This window comes from Oratosquilla oratoria, chromosome 13, assembly GCF_046742065.1.
Source record: "Oratosquilla oratoria isolate Oo_2021 chromosome 13, ASM4674206v1, whole genome shotgun sequence".
Lineage (NCBI taxonomy): Eukaryota > Metazoa > Arthropoda > Malacostraca > Stomatopoda > Squillidae > Oratosquilla > Oratosquilla oratoria.
The window spans coordinates 25,582,942-25,597,941 of record NC_134789.1 but is presented as its reverse complement, the minus strand read 5'-3'; positions in this window follow the sequence as shown (position 1 = coordinate 25,597,941).

The window sequence follows — 15,000 nt, the reverse complement described above, 5'->3', positions numbered from 1 at the left end:
TATAAAGGCTGTATATATACAGATATTTGTAGGATGTATTTTTCATTTTGTGTTTTCCTTCTTGTCAACTTTCTTTTTGTGGTCTGTGCTGTCTCATCGAACTAAGTTCCACACGTACTACCCCATCATCATTTAATCCTTCCTTCCCTGATGGAACCGTTCGTTATGCTCTTTCGACACAGCACCGACATTATGTCGGAGGAATTATAGATGGTGCATATGGTGATATTTGCATCCCATATAGCGATAACTTTCGAACAGTTATTTTATAAAATCCTTATAATTTTCCGTTTCGTTTTTTACCCAGAAACCCATTAGCTAAGTTTTTGGAGCGCATTCTATTTTTTTTAACCAATGTCATTTTTATCTCCTGAGTTCCAGATCCGAACACCTGCTTTACTTGAGGTTTAGGAAACATGTCATTGGTAAATTTTCCCTCTGAAACATCCTTCGTATTTCGCCATTGGTTTCTCTCGCACCATCTGATTTTTTGACCAATTGTTTTATTTTATCTACATACCAAGAGTTTTCCCCCCTTATAAAGGAGGTAGCCAGGTCAAAGGCACGTGCCTATTCCCACCCATTCCACTCACATCTATTTTTCCCTCGTCTTATCTTAGCTCCTCACGGATGACGGGTCATCCCTGCATCCCGCCCACTGCCCTGGGTCAGAAACTATGTAGACTGAGTTTAATGTAGAATGGAGATAGCACATATTTCTTGTTTTGGGCTAGTGTAATTTCCATACAAATAACAACAGAAAGAATTATATATAAGTATCTGACTTAAGAAAGGCTATTTTTTGAGGAAGCGAGGAAATATCTTAGTAAGCTTGGTACCACTTCGGGTGGTAACAGACCTAACATAGGTGATGGCATGTGGGGAGTAAGGGCTTTATGTTAGAATGGGAAGGGGAGAAACACGCCTTAGGATTAGTTATAACAAAATGGCTAGACTGGTTAAAAAAAGAAAAGAAAAAAAAAACACGCAGAGAGAAACGGATCTCCGAAATTAAGGTTACCAGACAAGCAGAATCTAACCCCAAGGGCTTCTCTCATCTCTACAAAACTAAAAATAAGGAAAAGACAGGCCTAATCAAATCTGATGAGGATGTCTTGATAGATACAGAGGGAAAATGAGCGAGGCGTTTAATAGATATTTTCTCTCAGTATTTCCAAAGAGAGGTTAGATATTGCATTTGATTACAACCCTATTTTTGGTGGAGAAGAGAGAAATAGACTAATTAGCGCCAGAATTAGCAAGGAAAATGTAATCATCAAAAAGAACGATGGGTTTAAAGCTCAAAATTCCCGGGTCTAGACAAAAATTGTCCGAGTTCTAAATGAGTGCAAATTTTAAATCTGTGAGCAATTAGCGGGAGTATATAGTAAGTCGGTAGACAGTGATAGTTACAATGCTATAAACCTTGACTTTAGCAAAGTGTTTGACAAAATGTCCCACCTGAGACTACAGAATAAGATCAAGGCCCATGGCATAGGAGGAATAGTGTTTGAATGTATCAGAGCATGGATTAATAACCGAAAAATGTGGTTCACTATTAACGGTGCCATTAGCGGAGTCTTACAGGGCTCGGTTTTGAGTCCCTTGTTAAGTATATAAACGACAACGGCGACTGGATTGATAGTTATGTTAGTTTGAGGCATGAAAATAGGACGCCATATTAGGTCGGGGGAAAATGCTAGGATACTGCAGAAAAATCTTAATCATGGTCGGAGAAATGGCAAATGGATTTCAATATCTCAAAGTGTAGTGTGTTAAACGTATGATTATACAACCCAACTAACACCTATAGCTTAGATAACGCCATATTAAAGAAAACAGAACATGAAAAAAAATATGAGTGTTAGTGAATCCAGACCTTACATCTAAGAAACAATGCATTAGTGCTAGGAGTAGGGTTAATGGGGCATTAGGATTTATTGCTAGCACAGTTACCAACAAAATTGCAGAGGTAATCATTAAACTCAATCTGGCTAGGCCCATGCTTGACTGTGGGATTAGAGTTTTGGTCTCTGTCCTAAAGAATGGATATCAATTTACTAGAATTAGTACAGAGAAGAAGGAACGAATTGATAGAAGGGCTTAAAAATTTACTATACGAAGATAGGCTTAGGCAGCTTAACTTACAGTTTCAGGAATGACGAAATGTGCAGGTTGACCTAATAGAGGTATTCAAATTGGTTAAGGGCTTTAACAAAAGTAATGTAGGCAAGATCATCATAAGGAGAGTGCAGGGCAGGATTAATAGTAATGAATTCAAATTAGACGTATTTATATTTCAGAAGGAAATAGGCAAGAACTGGTTTACCAATAGAGTGATTAACGAATGAAAAAGACTTAGAAACCATGTTATGTGAGTTGAAATAATTGATTGTTTCAAGAGTAGATTAGATAACTTTATGGGTAGGGGTGGCAGGTGGTAAAGGACATGAAACTTACAGTCTCTTCCATTCTTATGCTTTTATGTTCTAACAACAGTCAACTGATATTCTGTTGTGTCTAGAAGACATCGTTATACTCTTTGTAACAAGGAGACGAAAATAATTGCAAAACATTAAAGAGGATTAAATATGACAATAGCAATCTTACATTTGATAGAAAAAATGAAATATTGAAATAATGATTAAATGAATGCTCAAAACGCTAAAAAAAAAAAAGATACATAAAAAAACGATTGATTTTTCATTGCATAATAATATCTATGTTCATACACATAGCTTCACCCTTAGGTTAAATTTCCATGAAAAGACGAGGAGGGAGGACCGCTAAGTAAATGAAGTGGTGGAGCGGCTTTGCTGTGAAAGTGATGTCTTACTGCATTGTTTCTGATCCGGCAGTGAATAAGAGACAGGATAAATCCTGATCCAGGAAAAACTAAGATGAAAAGGAAAACAAATGGGTGTGGGATGGGTTGCTTAAGAGACATTCCTCTCTAGCTCAATACCCCTTTCACCCATTTCATCCTCGATTGTCCCCTCATGTTCACTTCCTCCACCTCTGCCTTCCACAAACCATTTACAAATCTTCATTCACTCATTCTTTTCATGCATCCAAGCCATCCCAATACTCTTTCATCAGCCCTATTTTCTATCTCCTTTTCCACCCCCGACCTCCTCCTCACCTCCTCGTTTCTCACTCTATCCAACATTGTAACCCCTACCATACTTCTCAGACATTTCATCTCAAACACATAAAAAAATTCCTCTCTGCGTATCTTATGTTCCATGTTTCTGCCCCATACAGTGCTGTCGGCACAATAACTCCTTCATACAATCTCCTCTTTGCATCCATTCCCAAATGCCTATTTCTTATTACATTTCCTAATCGCTTGAGGCATTTACTTGCTTTTCTCTGTCTACAATCTACCTCCACCTCTACTCCTCCCTTTCCTGCCACATGCACCCTCAAGTATCTAAAGCTATTCACTTCTTCCAGCCCTTTCCTTTAAGACTTACTTCCAATTTGCTGCTATCCTCTACTCATGCACATCCCATCACCTTACTTTTACCGACATTCACCTTCAACATTCTACTATTGCATACCTTCCCAAAATCCGTCACTAACTCCCTTAAGGAGGAACTGTACATCTTAAAAATAATAATAATAATAATAATAATAATAATATAAAAAAGTTTATGGTCTTTCAACTTGAAACTTTTAAATTTCATTCAAAATATAGATAGAAAAATATTTTAAACCCGAGAACTTGCTACGTCTTGACGTCATAAAGTTATGACGTCATTACTTTTTTAACGTAATCGAATACGTACGTCGTATTTTTGTATAGTGATACTTATAGATCCTATAAACACTTTTACACCTGCCTTTTTAAACATTCGCTATGCGACGTGAGATATAGGTGTCATAAATATGGTCACTTACGTCACACCTTTTTTCCGCCTTTTTTCACTTAGATGGAGCCCGTTGCTTTGTTTTTCAAGATATCGAAAAAAAAACAGGCGTGGGAATAAAAATATACTTATTATATACTATCAGAAGCCTTTTCAGGCTGCTACAATCGATGAAAAAAAATGTGGCATATTTCTAATTGCAAATATTTGTGGTTTTGAGATACGAGCGTTTAAAGTTTTCAGCATTGTATATATCTATTATTTAATATGCGATTTTCATTATATTCACACAGTTTATTGTATAATGTATATTGAATAAGTTGGCAGTAAACATTTTCATATATATACATATATATATATATATATATATATATATATATATATATATATATAATATTTATATTACATAAAATGTATTTGTTACTCGCCAGGGGTTCTTTTCATAATTGAAGATTTTGCGCTTTTACCGGTTTAAAACCTCACTGCTGGGGTGTCATCACTTTGTCAAATCATTGCAGAGTGGTTTATTTTTACCAGCAATGAGCGCCTTCCCTCTGCTCAATGACAAATTACCAAACAGGTGTTTGATTATCCTACACAGGCGCGATCCCAGCCCCGTATGTTTCTCCTTCGCCAGCTATTTTCTCTTCCTCCTCCTGAATTTTCCTCATCTTCTTCTCTTCATCTGGAAGAAAGCACTTTGTCAGCTGTGTTGTCAGGTGTGGTGGTATTTGGTGGTGGAGATGATGTTGGCAGTGGAGGTGGTGGTGACGCGCGAGGTGGTGGCTTCCCTCTTCCAAGCCTCTCACGCCTTTTCCCTCCTTCTAGCATAACTTTCATTCCACTTTTGGCTCAATTTTTTCATCTTTTCCTTGATCTTCCTCTTCATCGTGATGCATTTGATGATTGGTCATCTAGTAAGTGTTGTAATGTCCAGAAAATAAGGCAAACAGTGGCACAGGAACACAATATCGCCAAAGTCAGTGACGTGTTTATGCATCAATGTACTCTGATATTTAATATGTAACTTAGGCTTGAAGTGCGCTGTGCACACCACATGGAAGAGGAAGCCACACTGATGCCAGACTTACAAAAATATAGCCGTTTCATGGAATTAGACAAGCGAAAACAAGACATATTAATAGATATTTAGGGCCTATTTTTACGTAAGCCATTTAAACTGACACGCCTCCCGGGCCCTTTAAACTCCTTCCATTACGCTGGGGAGGAATTTTTTTCATATTTTGCTTATAGGATATTTATATTATTCAAATATGCCCCTATCTAAAATTCAATTTTTGGATGAAAATGACATGATTCTAGGTGTTTAGTCCCCACTTCCCCTTCTGACCCTGCTACAAGTGTATTGTCATCAGCTATTGACAGTCATCAACATATATCTATAGTACATCCCACAGTATCTTCGTTTCCACCTTATCATAATTTTTTTTCCTTCAAATCCATAAAAGCCCCCAAAACATCCTTATCTTTTGCTAATGCTTTCTCATATGCCTTTTTTCACAAAATCTGATCCATCTCCCAATCCTCTCAATTAAAACCCTCAAATAAGCCTTCCCAATTACACTCTACAAACTGATCCCTCAAAAACTACTACACTCACATTTGTCCCATTTTTCCTTGTAAAGCGGAACTATACCTTAGGTACTCTACTTTCCCTTAGACACACATTAAATAACTTCACAAGACAGTACACTATTACTGTACCTCCCTTCTTCAGACATTCCGTATGACACACATCTAACCCAGGTGCCTTACCTGATCTCATTATTTCAATAACTACTTGCACCTCATGTTTTCTTATTTCACCTCCATTTTCCTCACCCATCACTGTCATTTTGTTAGGGCCTCCACTGCTACTACCACTATCTCCCTATCCTCCTCCATACTTAGCATGTCCCTAAAATACTTCGCCCATCTTCCCATTACCGCCGCCTCTTCTATTATTATCTCTCCATCTGCACATTTTACTTTTTCTTCTCTAATTGATTTCTTTCCAAAATATATTTTTATTACTTTCAAAATTTTCTGATAATGTCCTCCCCCTTATACATCTGGCCCCATTTATTGCATTCTTTATCTTATGTTTTGCTTCTCTCTTCTTTCCTTTTGTACCTCTCATATGTTCCTCTCGTCCTACTTTGCATTCAGTCCCTGAATGCTAGCTTCTTCTCTTCTACAACCTTCCTCATTTCATCATCACACCGCTCACTGCCCTTTCTTCTATTCCCTCTCATCTTCCTTATTTCACACACTATCTTTGCACACCTCGTTACTCCCTCCTTAAACCACCTCCATTCTTCCTCCACTCCTACCTCTACTCTATCTTTCATCATCTCCTACATTTCTCTCAACTTCTTGTACTCCAGCTCTTTTTTCTTCTCATTTAAACAGCTTACTCTTAGCAACTCCCTACCTTCTGTCTTTTTCCTCTTTCATCATCTATCCTCCACTTTTAATTTAAATTCCACCAAAATATGATTTGATATCCCCCCACTTTCTCCCCTACGAACATGAACATCAAAAAATCTTTCTATTCTTCTCCTGGATACCACATCATAGTTCATTAAAGCCTTATCAACCACCCTTCCATCTACCACCTCCTCCCATATTTACTTATGCTTAACTTTTCCCGTGAACACTCTTTTAGCTATCGTCAAGTCTCTTTCTAAAAACATTTCCACCATCAACTGTCCACTACGATTTTTACTTGATACTCCACACTTCCCAACCATTCCATCTATTGGTTCATCCCCTACTCTAGCATTGAGATTACCCATTGCCACTATATTAACATTTCTCCCAAACCTCTATATACACTCATTGAAATCTGTTAAAAAAAACTTTCCTATACACTCTTCTCACTACCATGCCCATCCATATGCATTCACAAAGACCCACGTCTCCCTTCCCAGTTTCACCTTCATCAACATTAACCTTGAAGAAACTCCCTTCCACTCCACCACACGATAACCTGTCTCTTCACTTACTAGTCTAGACATCCCTTCTTTCCCTAGACCTATCGTCAACTAAGATTCACTTAATGCCAACACATTCATCTCTCTTCTGACAAGCATACTGTCTATTTCTTCCATTTCACTCTCATATGTACCACACCCATGCACATTAAGAGGCCCATAGTATAGATTTCTGGTAGAAATAAACTCAAATTCTCTTAAACCTCAGGACTACAGGGAGCAGGATACCTAGTCCCATCCTCTGTACCGTTTTAGTCGCATTTGACAACCCGAGAGGGACCACTCGGTAGCTGTATTCTTTCCTCCCCAACTAAAGGTGTAGACGAAAAGGGAAATATATATTCAGATAAGTGGTACAGAACAATATTAAGAGTTCGGGGACAGCATAACGGAGGGACAGTCGCAGTAAAATAAAGTAGCATAAATTCTCTATAAATAGATATTTCCTCTAACACAGACAAACTGATATAAATCTCTGGTCCGAAGGGGCACCCCATATAGACCCCTAAAGTATCAGCTGCATACTAATGAGCAATTTTTTTTATAGTACAATAACATGCGCCAATACACCAGACATGATATATATATACAGTATATATATATATATATATATATATATATATATATATATGTATATATATACATATACACAGTATATATATGTATATATGTATATATATATACGCGGATCAATCGTCAGCGGACCAACCATCCACGGATCAATCGTCAGCGGCCCGGTCGTCCACCAGGCCATTAACTAGGAGACGTCCTCCGGACGATATATAATCTTGTAACCCCCTTGTACTACTTAGTCTCTCTGAAGAAGGTGTAAATAGCCGAAACGTTAGAGAAATAAACTCATCTCTGACTTGTGTGTTTCTTTACCACCCTCCTATCCTCATATTTATATATATATATATGTATACATATATTTATATATATGTATATATATACATATATATATATATATACGAGTGTATATATATATATATATATGTGTGTGTGTGTGTGTGTGTGTGTGTGTGTGTGTGTGTCAGCGTGTATATATATATATACCTATGTATACACACACACACACATATATATATATATATATATATACATATATATATATTATATATATATATACAGTATATATATATATATACATATATATATGTATATACATATATATATTCATATATATATACATGTATATATATATATATATATATATATATATATATATATATATATATATACATGATCTGGTAGATGCTGATTATTCAACATATTGGCCTTGGAAACATCAAGTTGACTTCTAACAGAACTATAAATGGAATGTAAAGTGTGATTTTCGAGCTGGCCATAGTCCTCAATATCGTAGAGGGGACGAGGAAGACTATCAAGCACATCACAAGAGACCCGTTTTTCCACTCCATAGATAATATAATGAGGTATCTTGCCCGTAGAGACATTAATGTTGCTGTTAATAGAAGCACTGGCATGGGGAAGCCAATCCTCCCAAGATTCATGAAAGCTACAAGCAACGTGCCTGAGTATGTCTAAAATCTTCCTATTCGTCCTCTCCACAAGACCATAGGATGTAGGATGGTAAGCTGTCATGAATGTTTGCGTGATGCCGTAACGCTAAAAAATGTTCGCTAAAACCTCTTTCCTAAATTCCGACCTATTGTTACTAAGGAGCACTGAAGGAGTAGTGTATGGACAAAAAACATGAGAAACTAAAGCATGGGCTACTACTGGAGCAGACTTGCTACGAAAGGGAACCAATATTACAAAACGACTAAAGTGGTCCATACACACAAGGACATACACAGAGCCTTAAGTAATATGAGGCAGTTGTAAAAGGTCTATAACCATAGTCTGAGAAGAGCGAGAAGGAGTAAGGTACTCTAAGATGGGAGCAGTGTGCGTAGATCCTTTGTTCTGGGCACAAGAGCTACACCGGGTTACATGAGAGGTAATGTATAGTCGCATTTTTGGCCAATAACACTTCTTACGTGCTATACCCAGGGTTTTGTCATGGCCTGGGTGACCGGCCTGAGGGGCAACATGAGCAAGGGACAGAACAACAGCAACTAGGGAGTCAGGGATTACTAGTTTTGCCACATCCTGCTCAAACACTTCCACATTACGAATAAGAACCTTATCCTGCAAGGAAAATTGGGATAGGGGAATAGGTAAATCTGGCAAGGTTGCATCATCACCAGACTCCAAAACAGAAATAACAGCAGAAATAACAGGGTCCTCACGCTGAGCTTTGGCTAGATCCTTCAGAGAGAAGATTTCAATTACTGTAACAGCAACAACAGGGATATTACGTGAAAGTGCATCAGCAACATTGTTTGCACGCCCTGGAATATGCTTAAGAGTTGGGTTAAATTCTTCAATCGTGAGAAACTATCTGGCTAGGCGACCTGTTAAATTCTTGCCCTAGAAAAGCTGAGTGACAGCAGTGTGGTCTGTGTAGACTGTAAGAGGATATCCAAAAATTGTATCACGAAAATGCTTTAAAGCCCACACCACTGCCAAGGCCTCTAAATGAGTGACAGAGTAACAAGAGTCAGGCTTGTTAAGAATGCGACTAGCATATGCAAGAACATGGGCTCTACAACCATCTACTTGCTGGATAAATACAGCTCCAATACCTGTACCAGAAGCATCTGTACAAATAGTAAAGGGAAGGATATAGTCTGGGAATGCCAACACAGGGGCTTCAGTAAGTGCAAGTTTCAAGGAATAAAAAAATTCCTGATGAATATCACGACATTGGAAGGAAGTATCCTTCTTGAGGAGACGTGTTAGTGGGGAAGCAATTGAAGCAAGATTCCTAATAAAGGCACGGTAGTACCCTGCCAGACCAAGGAAGGAACGTACATTCTAAACTGACTTAGGTATAGGGAAGTCCCTAACCGCCTTGACCTTACCATCAGTAGTGTGAATATCATGTTTGTCAACAACATGACCTAGGAATTGGATGCTAGACCTAAAAAAAAAAAACACTTGGGCAAATTGAGTTTCAATCCAGCATCAACAAACCGTTGGAAGACCATGGACAACTTAACGAAGTGGCTCTCCACATCCTTGGAAGCTAAGATCAAATCACCGAGGCAAACAAAAAGTTCGTTGCCTATTAGACCATAAATAATGGAGTTAATCAAGCGCTGGCAAGTCAGAGGAGCATTCCGCAACCCCATGGGGCAAGAAAGCCATTCATAATATCCAATAACCGTGACCTTACGAGACTTTCTCAGCGATATCTGCCAAAAACCTGGCTTCAAGTGATGAACACCGTATTACCAGTGCCAATGGACTGAAGAAGGTCACTTAGTACAGGCAAAGGGTAATGGTCAGGAATAGTGGCCTCATTAATTTGCCTATAATCAATAACATGACGAAAAGATCCATCCTTCTTAGGCACCAGAAGGAGGGGTGAGTTCCACTCCAAGTGAGACTCTTGTACAATGCCTTCACGTAACATGTCGTCAACCAAGGACTGTGCAACCAGCCGACGAAAGTGAGGCAACCTATAAGAGGGAACGTAAACAGGACGAACACCTGCTTGAAGATCAATTCTATGAACCACACGATCTGTAAGTCATAATGGATCACCAGGCAAAGTCAAAGCCTGACGGTGGGTTACCAACAGTTCAATGAAACGAGGCGTCTCATTAGAAAAACCAGTCTCACATACAAACGTTGCAAATTTAGAGGCCAAGTGGGCCGTGTCACTCACTTGTGGAGACTGTAGCACAGAAGCGGCAATGATAGGAGGTGAATCCCGAAAAGCATCAACGGCAATTTTTTCAAAAGAGCCCAAGTGAGAGAGTGATAGGAGCACCCGTGACGTTAGTTTCCATAGCTGTAGTAACATGATCCTCGCGAATAATGGAGAGAGTCCCTTCCAAAGCAAGGTGACGAACGCGAACAGAGTCACATTCCTCTGAAGAGGCATAGAGTGAAACCGGTTAGGAATAAACTAAAAAACTCGGAACTAGACCCGTGACTTCTTTTTCCACCTTCATCAACTTCTTACATTGTCCCAGCATGCACGTACGTATATATGTATGTATGTAAGTATGTATGTATGTATGTATGTATGTATGTATGTATGTATGTATGTATGTATGTATGTATGTATGTATGTATGCATGTATGTATGTATGTATGTATGTATGTATGTATGTATGTATGTATGTATTTATGTATGTATGCATGTATGTACATATATATGTATGTACGTATGTATGTACGTATGTATGTATGTATGTATGTATGTATGTATGTATGTATGTATGTATGTATGTATGTATGTATGTATGTATGTATGTATGTATGTATGTATGCATGTATTTGTATATGTATGTATGCATGTGTGTATGTATCTATGTATGTATACATGTGTGTATGCATGTTTGTTCTGTATATATGTATGTGTGTATGTATTTATGTATGTATATATGTATGTATGTGTGTATGTATTTATGTATGTATGTATGTATATATGTATGTAGCATGTGTGTATGTATGTATGTATGTATGTATGTATGTATGTTTGTATTTATGTATGTATGTATGTATGTATGTATGTATGTATGTATATGTGTATGCATATATGTACACACACACACACACACACACACACATATATATATATATATATATACATATATATATGTATATATATATATATGTGTATATATATATATATATATATATATGTGTGTGTGTGTGTGTGTGTGTGTGTGTGTGTGTGTGTGTGTGTGTATGTATGTATGTATGTATGTATGTATGCATGTATGTATGTATGTATGTATGCATGTATGTATGTATGTACATATGTATGTATTTATGTATGTATGTATATATATGTATATATGTATGTATATGTATATATATGTATATGTATGTATGTATGTATGTATGTATGTATGTATGTATGTATGTATGTATGTATGTATGTATGTATGTATGTATGCACGCACGCATGCATGTGTCGGAAATTTTATTTAAAGGTGCGAGGTAGTTTCGTTATCGCTAGAACATTTTTGTAGGTTTGGGCAGGGACATTTTTCCATCTCACCTTGCTATGGCGTCACTGCACCTTAACGCTGAGTCTGAAATGACAAACATACGTATGTGCATAAGTTTGTATATTATCTTCTACAAGAGCCAAAGAAATTGAGTAAAATTACTTACATAAAATTTGATTACTATTAATGTGGATGGGAAAGTACTGTTCCGCCAAAACTTTGAGAAGGATCAAACGTATGGAGGAAATCGAAGTGTTTCCTTTTACTTATTTGCCTATTACCCTATATTGCCACGTGTGCCAAAATTTAATTTATTTTTGTTGTATTGTATACGTTCTTAAAATTGTTGTTCCTCTAATTTATTTGTATTAATATAATCGGTTGGTAAGATGAAATTATGTAAATAAATTTGTGTAAATGTGAAAATAATTATGGAGAGTTTGAATGGCTGGCGACTGGCGGCAGAATGCAGCGTGTATATATTTTATATCATTCGCCCAACATTTGTCTTTTCTTTTTTCGTGTTTAAACTATCTTAACCCTTAGTCAAGTTGCTTCAGAAAACCATTGAGAAGCTAACTAGCTGACACTAAAAACCTAAAGAACTCAATAATACAAGTGAAATACGGAAAAAAAAATATTTCACGTTCATTTCCTTCCGGTTAATAGTGAATATTAAAGAAACAGCAACTTCATAGTTTTTACAAATTTGAATATAGAATTGGTCTATGAAAATCAAAAGAATAGCCAGATATATTTTTTTTATATAAAATCTTCTCTGACACTGGCGATTCTAATTGTCATGTAGAACTCCAAAGATATTTTTTTTCTGTGTAAAATTATCTTATTCATTGTGTGGAAAGTTTACTTTTCATCTATAAGATCAGGCCTGTTATCTTATAAAATTCAACATTTTAATAAGCAATGTCTAGTCATGCCTTTGGTTTACTTTTCTCTCATAAACAGGCTAAACTTTCCTCTTGTCATGTGCGAAGTTTAGCAATAGACGGATGCATAGCAAGAATCTGGGGACCGTTGCCAAGATTCATAAGAGAGGAAAAAATATCAGTCGGTAAAAGAACACTTATGAGTTTTAACAATAACAGAATATAAGATTTATCATGCTGTTCCAAGTTATTTTTCTATCCAAAATTCAGATGTATTCTATTTAAATCGAACAAGTAAGAGTTAGTTCAGGTTGGCTAACACTACAGCATACATTACCGAATGCAACTCTCGGATCATGGTCTCCCTACCAGCTTTAAGCAACTTCGCACTGTTATTGTAGATGCCAGCTGCATTTCCACTTTTCAACTTACTCAGAGTCTTTTTAAGCTCTGTCAGAGAGGGCGGAGATTCATCTATTGGTGGATCAGGGACTGCCATCTCAACACCAACGAGAGGAAAATGTCCACTTGGAGGGTCACCCATGAGTAGCTCCTCAAAGTACTCAGCCAAGGGTGCTACATCCCCCCACACCTGGCACTTGCTCACCATCAGCTGTTCAGATTGTACTCTGGATCACAGATTTGGAACGGATTTTTGTTTTAACTCGTTAAGTAGGCTTGATGTCATTTGCTTTAAAATGGTCCTCGACATCCTCAGCGATTCCTTTGGCGTACTTCTCCTTATCCATTCTCATGAGAGCTCTAGTCCACCATTTCTGAGTCCTATATTAACCCAGGTTCCTAGCCATTCTGGCAGCAAGACCTAACTCTATATTCTCCAGTGTCTCCCGTGACGCAACACCTTAGGAGCTCTCGAACGCACTCTTCGGCAGCTTTCAGATTTTCACATTTAAAAGTGTCCAGCATTTCTTGAGGATCCTCAAGACATCCAAGTACTTCAAAGCAATTAGAGATTGTTACCGCATACTCCTGGGCACACGCATCATACCTGAATTTCTCTAAATAAAACCCAAATGGGTTACATCTCGAGATTCTCCTGGATTTGATACGCAGTCTGAGTGTTGCGGACAGAAGTCTATGATCAGTCTCGAATTCAGCACTTCGATAACCCTTGCAGTCCTGTAGGATCTCCCAACGAGTGCTAGCAAGTGTTTGATCTGCCTCTTTAGCCACTCCTTCAGCATTACCATGCCCATCGGTGTGGCTCTCATTTCTGTAATCAGGAATCAGCAATCCTCATCATTCTAAACTTTGTAAAGTTGAGATGGAGAGAACTGTTCCTAGTTTTACAATCATGGTGGCCAATACATACTTCATAGCCAGCTCTGCCGGTATCATTAACCGCATTAAGGTAACCCAAAACAATAAGTTTGTCTCGTGGTGGGCACTGGTCAACTATAGATTCAAACTTGGTATAGAACATCACCTTCTCTTCAAGCTTGTATACCTCAGTAGGAGCATATATTGCAATAAGAGAGATAAAACACAAGGTATGCTTCAGCCTCACCAGCATCATACGCTCATTAACCGGAATAACTTTTATAACAGCGTGCTACAGTCGACTAGATGTGCCTAAAACTACTACCACGAGGTGGGCTTCATTGTTTCGGCCCGACCAGAAGTAGATGTAACTCTCACTAATGATCTTGCTGTTGCTTAGTCTTCTCACTTCTGACAGAACCAATACATCCAATCTAAGATTTCTGGGCTCCGCTGATATAAAGGGTAGTCGGTCGTCCTGGGAAAGAAATAAAATGTTCAAGGCGCCTACATGAAGAGCCGCTGGAGGCTCACCCCAGATCTGGCTCGACGTGTTTGTGCCTCATTTGCAACACCCCGGCACTCCGTACAGCAAGTTTGGTGATATTGACGAGAACAGGTTACAAACACATCCCCACTATATGTGTCGAATATGGTTGCTATAAACATATACTTGTGCTTCGCTATTCAACGCCCCCACCCACCATCGAGTCCAACAAGGGCAAACCAGGATATGTGTATACTTATTAACCCAATAGTTCCATGGGATCATGCGAGAGTATACACTATGGGATAACAGCCGCGGACCGTGCTGTATCGGTCCAGGTGGTAGTTGCTTGACTCAAGACGTTCCTGACCCACAGATGTCAGTCACCCCAGCCTATTTGCCTCTCCGAGCCAAGAGGGACCACCCGTCCTGTCCTGAATA